We start from the raw sequence: 9,211 nt of genomic DNA, 5'->3' as shown, positions 1-9,211 counted from the left end.
TCCCCTCCCCTCCCCTCCCCTCCCTCTCTTTCTCCTTTCCTCTCCTGTCTCCCCCTTTCTCCCCCTCCCGCTTCCCTTTCTTTTCCTTCTCTCCTCTTCAAAAATTCTTCTTGAGATATTCTTATTGTCTATTAAATATAAACATATTCGTGTCTTTTTTTTTTTTTTTTTTAACCTCTTTTTCTTTTCTGGAAGAAAGAGGATTTTTGTTTCTGTCCTCAGCCCCTTGAACATTAACCAGTCCTCTGCGTGTATAGAGCAGTTAATAGCAGGACTCAAAAGAATTCTCCTCATCCCGGCTAAAAGGACCGCATCTGAGGGACTCTCAGGGACTTGGCTGACAAAGCTCCAGCTGCCTGGGTAACTGAGAAAGGCAGAAGTAGAATCTCAGTGTTCAGTCACTTCCCAAGCAGGCTTTATTTCATTCAGGAAGAGAGGGAATGCACTGGGATTCTTAAAGTTGGTGCATTTTCACTTCACAGTTATGGGTTGGCAAGACACCCATCCCTGGGCTACGTGTACTTCCTTAGAGGAGAAAGATGAGCAGACGCAGGGATCTGTGTCACGGAGGTGGCAGAAGACCTTACAAACCGGGGGAGTCCAACGATACGGACGGCCTGAGGTTGCCCAGGAATCTCTTGATTTCCTCCTCATGTATCTGTTCCTATTCTCTGTTTACTTAGCAAGGGTGGGAGCCCGACTTTTTGGTGCAGGAAGCTACAGATGTTATGACAGCCCTCAGACAACTTTATGAGGGTTGAATAGTCATAGACTTTCAGATTGCCTCCTTGGTGAGAGAGAAAAGGTTTAATCTGAGTTCACGTAAGTTGCTCCTGGATACCGTCATAAGTTTGTACCACCCCTCTAGGACCTGCTTTGAATTCTGGTTTAGTCTAGCAGATAAGAGATAAGAGATAATCATAGTTTTTGAATAAGTTAATGGGTGAACCTTCAATTCCATGGATCTTTTTCAATAAACATTATTTTGGCATATTATTTGGCAGGGGGAATCAAAGGCTGTTTATCGCTCAAATATCAACTGAAGACCCAGCTGTCACATCTACGCTTTGAAAAAAAAATTAGTACATGATCACTGTTGCTGAAAGAGTCTTATTATCTTTATTCCTAGAAGGTGGAAAGGACTCAGGAGATAATGTCAGGAAACTACTTTCAGTTTTCTATAGTTTAAACACAGAGACAATAATTATCGATGAGTTTTAGCAGCCAGTATACACTACAGATGCAGACAGAAAGGTGCATGAAATGAGTCCAAAAAAAAAAAAAAAAAAAAAACTGGCATCAGACAGAGAGAAAACCAACCCCCTCTTCCCACCAAAAAAACCCACACAAAGGGCACAAAGTTCAGGGGCATGTACCTTTTGCTACATTATTGATTAGGCTACACTGTACGCTTTTTTTTTCTGTCAAAGATCAGCTAGATTAATGGTTATGAAGAATTATCAGAGGCAAAAGAAATGCCTTTATGTTAGTTTTATTCCAAAAAGACTACAAAAATGCTCCAATGATAGATTGAAATCCTGGTTATTTGATTTCCTAATGTTTCAGAATATAGACTATCTCTATGCAGCTTTATTCTTTAACTAGTTCCTGGATACATTTAATGTTTTTTCAATGTTACATAATTTAATTCACTCATAAAATTATAAAGATGCAAATGCCATTAAGAATTATCCCCAAATAACACATATTATAAATAAGGCAGATATTTCATTATATTAGAGGAAGTGGATTCATTATATATGGTTATTGGTTACACAGAAAGAGAATTGATATCAAAGTAAAATGTTATTTAGATACTTTTGATTTGCAAAGTGGCCAAGAGTATTAACCAAACATTTTGAGTCACTGGTTAAGGGAAAATAAATCATCAATAGTAGTAAAGGTTTGTAGAGGAATGATACTAGGCAAATGAGCTTTTTACTTTCAAATTTCCTGCTGACAAGAATCTTGTTACATTTATCCAGGGTTACCTGGAAGCTAAGTATTTTAAGAAGGTAATTTTCAATATGTAGTTATAAATGAGACACTCATTAATAAGTTTTAAACTTGAATTGTTCTTAAAATGAAACATTCATCTGTTTGCCAAACTTACAACATACTTACTCAGTGATTTAATTTTCTCTTGTAGAATCAGTAACAGATTTGGATACAATAAGATTACAATAAGAAGGTTAATTATTATTTAATTTGTGCATGTTTATTTATTTTCTCAGTATCAATTTTTATATTTGTACCATATTAACTTGACATCAAATTGTAAGGAAGATGACATGGAATTTGTGAGTTCAATAGTTTTTCCTGTATGTATAACATGGAATAGAAACAAATAGACTATAAAACTCAATATCTCCTTCCTGAAATCCTGCTTATTTTCCTGGGAATCTATCACTTCCCACTCAAAATCTCATGTCATCTGGAAGAATAAAGTGTTATACTAAAAGCTAAAAATATTTAATCCTTTAGACTCACTTCTCCCTTAGTTCAGGAATGCTCAGTTGTACTAAGCTTGGTGAAACAAAGTTGTCAACATTTCCTCTTCAGGGTCATTCTCTATTTCAGTTCTATTTATTCCTGAAGTATTAAATTTATACACACTACAAAACTGGATTGAACCCTATAAAATTTTTTAGCATATTGTGCATTTTTTCATTCAATGTTTTTTTAGTTGAGTAATGGGCTGTACTTGGTTTTATTCTGAAAATGCCTTAGTTGAATTGAAATGGCTTGACAATGATCATGATTGAACAGCTTGACATTTTGAACTTGAACAACTCACCAGCTGACCTCATTGGTTACAGTGCAATGAGATATTTATATTTCTTGAATTTTTGTCCTTTGATTTTCTTTGAAAAAAGAATCTAAACAGCTATCTGATAACTTGATATATGTTTCTGATCTTTCTGAATAGTTTTGTTTGTAACAGTTAGTGAAGACATATTTATAACACGATACCTTAGTGTATTAATTCATCCACTCAAAAAGAGTTAGTGCTCTTCAAATTGTAAAGAAAAAAAAAAGACTCTTTAATATCAAATGCTAACTTTTCAAACATTAGCCTTTAGCAAATAAAATATTTTTATTTTATTGATGGCACTTAGAACATTGTAGTTCCTTAAGATACAGAAAAAAATTTCTGGGAAAAAAAAGTGGGAAGACAATTTTGAAGAGCTTATCCTTAATTAAATGCCCACAGAGGGACTGTAGAACTCCAACGCCTAGCCTGGGATTCAGTTCTGTGGGTGAGCCAAGTACATGCTTTCTATTTTATAGATTTGTCAAGAGATTGATCCAAGCAAAATCAGGACTTCTAAGGTTGACTCTCAGCAGAACAGGCTGTGTTTTATGCAAGTCTAAATAGAGCTCAAATTTGTCCAAAATTGATAAATTCATGTTTATCAATGCATAGCATAAAAACAAAGAAAGAAAACATTTGAAATCACTGATGAGCAATCATCTTAGTAACTTTTTGGCATGGATAAGTTTTGTTTACAGCAATATAAAACCAGATAAGTTTCTAGAATAAAGAAAACAGAAGAGGTGATTTCAAGATCAACATGAAAATGATCCAAGATCTTCTCAAATTTTAAATTTAGTAATGATTCCCCCCACCTCTGTTTAATTCTTTTCTAAGAAATTATTTTCTTGAGGTTTGCTAACCTGCAATTATAGAAAGTTTCTTTCTAGTGCATTGCAGTTACTAATATTTGTTAAATACCTGTTTTCATCTTCATCAACTTGAAACATCCTTTGCATGTTACCCAATTCATATTGTAAAGAATGTGCATAATATGCACATATTTTGCATCTAATTTCCTTAAAACTAATGATAAAATATGGACATGTAATATAGACATGCAATAAGATACTGATCATTCTTGCCTCTTTCCCTCTGACTTGACATCCATATTTTGCTCTATATTATTTTGCAACTTTCTGCTATTAAAACTAATATTATACACAAATCCCATTGTGTCTCAAAGTTTAGTTTTGTAAGATTGTAACTGATCAGCTGAGCTCTCTGCTTCCTTGATTTACTGCCATTGGTTTGTATTCCTATTGGCACAACCTGATTTTACTCATTTCACTTACTTTAGGGCTAGTCTGAGTTTTCTGGTGTTGATGTAATCATTTTTCTCTCTTCCAAGAAAATGACTCCCCCTCATCTAAGCATCAAACCTTAAAATTAGCTTTTGGCTTCAGATATGTATTTTACATATTCTTTATACATTTGCATACTTTTTGCAGGACCAGGAACTGTGAAAACAGGAAAGGTTGAGAAATGACCACCATGTTCTTTCATCTCTAGACACTTTGAAAAGGAGAAAATTGCCCACAGATCCAATGAAGAGACCATTTGATATTTTAGTATGTAAACTTGTTTTATTGGATTTAGTTAAAAACAAAGTAAACCCTCACTTTTTGTTTAGAGTAGAGAGGGCATCCCACCGAAGCTGCAAAGATGTTTTGAGTAAATTCTTATTTGTTTCACACTGTTTTGGCATTGGAGGCCCGAGATACTGTTTACCATTGCTTGAGAAAGTAACCTATCGAGGACCTAACTGAAAATAAGCATCTTTAAAATTTTAAGGGAGCTCAGATTCATATAAGATACTGCAACCAGTCTTAAAAATCATATTGTTTGCAATTGATGGCTAGGAAGGAAAAAGCTGATAGCCTTATTTTTACTCTTATTACTGTATGTTTTTATTCTGGGTTTGTATATTACTCACCCTGCGGCCCAAAGGAAGTTTCCATAGGTCCTCTTGAATTGGATGGGTTTTTACAAATCCTCTGTAGTTGGATAAATTCACAGCAGTTGCAAAGAATCTGTAATTGCTGAGCACACCTGTTGAGAACAGTTCTGTGCTTTCCTCCTCGCAGCTGCAGCAGATTCTAGTGTGTTTTAGAAGTTATAAGCAGAAATTAATTCTGAGCTTTCAACGCTGGCCTGGTAGCGCCCCCTTATGTCCAGGGTATAGAATATACAATAAAAGATGTCTACATCTTGTTGCAGTAAGAAGCCCCAAACCTGTGGCTTTAGTCTTGGACTGGATGACTTGCTGTCCTCTGAAGACCCAGGGCCAGTAACCTTCTGTGCTCTCTCCAACCTCCCCAAATCTGTTCTTTGGGAAGGCATTTTGTAGATAACATGGGGATATAATTTGCTGAGATTGATTATGCTGCTCCCTTTGGGAGATTTGCATTTTAATGGCAGACTGTGCTATAAAAGAGGGGGTTTCTGAAGTGTGGAATTTCAGGGATCGGTGAATGAGTATGGAAGGGCCAAGATTAGGGTGAGGTGATTGAAGCCAAATTAGTCAGTTATGGAGTCCCCTTCTGTCTTTATTTAAAATTTTGACAACTTGTTCATCATGGATTTTTTGCATTGATAGTTGTTTTGAAGAACATTTCATGAAAATATGATTTATCTTGATTACTAAGTTTTTGGCTTAGATTTTGCATTCCCTACCTGCTACCTACCCCCACCCCCGGGGGGGGGGGCTTCTCCCCCTCGTCCCCACAATGCATAGTTCGCCTCAGTAGACGAACAACACAGTAGGGAGTGGCCTTTGTTTGGTGCCTGCCATTTCTAGAATTCTAGCTATCACACTACCAAGTTGCTACCCACTCCACCTTCCCATTGAACTCGATGACCGTGGTGAATAAGCAGTTTCACCCTGTCTACCAGGGGAACAGTGTGAGTAAATCGAACCGAAAACTTGCCACCAACCCAGCGATGTTGGAAGGGTTTAATGGGTTCATGCCACAAGGGAGGAGGAGGTCCTGGGGTTCAGAGGATCATAAAGTAATAAAGTCGTATGACATTTGTGCTACACTAATAAAAAAATAAAGAACCTGCCGTATGCGATGTTATCTAAGGTCTTGGAATGATCTTTTGCTTTGTGTGGCCAAGTTTTCAGTAGTCATTATTCTTAACGTTTAAGCCCCTGGCGTTTTCTGGTAGGATAAAATAGATGTAACCAGATTAGAGAAGAGCATAAGGTTTAATATTAACTTCCTCGAGAAGGTGGGTGCCTGTGGGTATCCAAGCTCAGTGCTCCCATGTCTGAAATGTGACCAGATGTTGGCCTTCAAAGGTCAGCATCTGAGACTTCTGAAATGCAGCGCCATGAGCACTTTGGAAGTTTATGGCAGGGAAGGATAGTGGAGCCACATTCAGCCGCCTGTAGGATACCAGACGTGATCCTGTTTGAATTGAATGTGTAGTAGATTTTGGTGGAGTTTGTGTTTTCCATAGATCAGATTTTCCTGGTTTTGACAAAATAAGGAAAGCAGAAAACATTTAACTATAGCTGGGCAAGAAGACATGCTAGATAGAAGATAATCTTGGCCAAAAGCAAGAGTTTAAATTCACCGAGGTCTTGGCTTTCATATCTGAAAACAGACTTCTACCTAATTTAGACTTTCATTTCAATGTGCCTGGGACATAGTTATCATTGCGTTCATCGGAAATTAAAATCTCGAGGGTCAGGTTCTAATAAATTCACTTAAAATCTGCCTTGAACTCATTGTGAAAGAAATCTAGCTATAAATAATAAGCCAGTCTCGTAGTTGACACAGGCTTAATTAACAACAATGTTGGCAGCCAGGCGCGTTCCTTCTTTTCTATTTCCACAGGAGTCAGAGAAAAGAAATCATTTAACATTATATTAGGAAATGACTTCCTGTTGTTTTTAGAAAAAGCATTTCAACATGTTAGATACTAGCCTATATTAGATATTGCTTCTTTTCATATCCTTTTCACCAGAAACACTTGTGTGTTTCAAAGGATTCTTTGGGGATACATACACTTTAAATACAGGTTTAATTAATTTTGACCTTCTCAGCTTGAATCATTGATACTGTAACTGGATAGGAACTCGGCTAAGAATCTCCGTATTTTATTTAACAAGACTTTCAAATTAGTGTTTTAAAGTTGAGAGAACAATTTGGTTTAAAGAATATTTGCTGCCACACAAAGAGAGTCATAAATAATGTTGCACGGTCAGAGGTATCATTAAAATTGTGTCAATTCGACATCTCTATTAGGCAACACCTCTACCTAGGGAAAGCAAAGTCAGACTCCTAGAGTTAACACGCAGAGTAAAGGACTTTCATTTCCCCTGTGATTGGTTGCAAGTGTCCAGAGGGTTAGAAAAGCCTCCATTTGACTTACTTTTCGATAATTAAACTTTTCGTTATTCAACCTTGACACTTAAAATGAATAGACAGTATTTATGAATTGAATTTATCTTCCTCAATACATTTAGATGCTAGTATCATAAGAACAATTTTGTACCCTTTTTTTTTTTTTTTGCAAATCCCTCCCCTGACCTCTCTCCCCACCGCTTTTTTGGCTTATGTTCAAGTAAGTGGATTCTTGTGATCTAGCCTTGGAAACTGGCCCATTTTAAATATCATTACCATGGGAAAAAGACGAAACTTTGCAACATAATATCTGGACTAAAGAATGCCTCTGCTTGGTATAGAGAATCATCACCCCATGATAATTCAGGTTTCTTAGTGAGATACCAAAATGAGCTCAGTTTAAGATCATTCTACCCAGGGACGAAAATTTCCCAATACTTCAATACTTTCCTGATTAGAGTGGTGGTAATATTAATGAATTCAGTTCATTGATGTTGCATAACAAAGTGTGTCAATACTTGAAGTATCTGTATAACTCAAAGAATCAATATTTTCCCAATGATCAGTGATATTATAAAATCATGCACAACTAAAAGACTCGTTTAAAGTGTGAGATAATGACTTTTAATGTTACAGAGTAGAAGCTCACTGATGTGTTTTCAGGTTCTACATTGCAACTAACTTGAAATAAATTACCATTTCTTGTATCTTTGTGTAGTATCAAAGAAGGATATCCGGGGGTGGCTGACTGGCTCTGTCCATAGAAGGTGTGACTCTTGATCTTGGAGCGGTGAGTTCGAGACCCACGTTGAGCATTGAGTTTACTTTTAAAAGAATTTTAAAAAGAAGAATATCCATGATTATCTGAAACATCTATCATACCCCTTTGTCCAACTACATCTGTGTGGGGCCAGATTTGCTCCATAGACTTCAGACTTCAGCCAAAACAACATATTGCATGCAGAAGCAGCTAGGAAAATCCAACTGTTTTCTATCAAGCCAGATTCCTGCAAAGACAATGCCACTCTTACTTTTTTGGTTATTGTTTGGAGAACATGGTTATTGTTAATAAAAATATGGTTTTATGTTAACATGTATTGAGTTTATTATTGCTCGATGAATAAATATTTTAAAAATATCTTACATGTTAATATCTAATATGGTAACAATTGAAAGCTACAACCCACATAAGCTCTTTGGCATCTTCAATCCTTTTTAAGAGCATAGAGAGGGCTCTGAGATAAAAAACGCTTGAGAACCTCCGTATAAGGGAGAACCTTTAACAGAGAGCTCCGTGCTGGTGGGGTACCCACCTCCTGCTACCAGGTTCCGTGAGCCTAACTTTATACACATACTAGAGTAAGGCGAAGTTCTGTACAATGTCAAGATGATCAGAATTCCTGCAGAATGTATTTGGACAAAGAGCAGGGGAATTCTCTTTACCCTGGGTATATTTGCTCTTTCTGTGTTACAGTCAACTACTTTCCACCCTTATTACAGGTTACTGTTGATATAAAGTTTTCGCCAAACTGCGAGGCACATACTGAATGACAAAGTCTGCTCATTGTCCCTGTTCAGACACAGTGTTAACATAGCAGCTTTGGGCTCTCATCCAGTGAAGGAGGAGGGCAGCTTACCCTTCTCTGCCACTGTCCATCTCATTATTCTAGAGGTCACAGAGGTGAATCGAGGGAGGATATGATGAGGCTCCATGCGCTGGCATCCTTCAGGTTTTCCGTGGTGGTGATAATCTCTGATGTCCCAAAGAACTCGATATTACTTCTGATTTACTGTCCTTCCGTTTCAGAGGCTCTGACTTTGTTCTTCCGACCACCATGGTCCTCACTCCATAGATAGGGGAACAGTGTGAAGGTTTGTCCAGCTGCCAAGTCCATGGTTTCACTGGACCCTCTGTCAGATAGATTTGGGCCATTGATTGTCTACATTATAGCCATTTATTGTTTTCTTAGATGTAACTCCTTTTGATCTGAAGATCTTTGGAAAGTCCTTCAGAAAGATGTGTTGGACAGAAAGATATGTT

At 37.0% G+C, this 9,211-nt stretch overlaps 1 long non-coding RNA gene across 1 annotated transcript in view; it reads left to right on the top strand.

Moving 5' to 3' along the window:
- LOC132026199 (uncharacterized) overlaps window positions 1-9,211 on the top strand; it is a 28,034-nt gene that overhangs the window by 14,910 nt on the left and 3,913 nt on the right. Inside the window, exon 2 of the long non-coding RNA XR_009406824.1 lies at window positions 7,889-7,960. This is a non-coding gene — a long non-coding RNA (uncharacterized LOC132026199). The remainder of the gene's footprint in view (window positions 1-7,888; window positions 7,961-9,211) is intronic.

The sequence above is a fragment of the Mustela nigripes genome, chromosome 10 (genome assembly GCF_022355385.1).
Source record: "Mustela nigripes isolate SB6536 chromosome 10, MUSNIG.SB6536, whole genome shotgun sequence".
In the NCBI taxonomy this organism is placed as follows: Eukaryota; Metazoa; Chordata; class Mammalia; order Carnivora; family Mustelidae; genus Mustela; species Mustela nigripes.
Note: the sequence above shows the minus strand (reverse complement) of the source record. Positions and strands in the feature narration are given on the sequence as shown.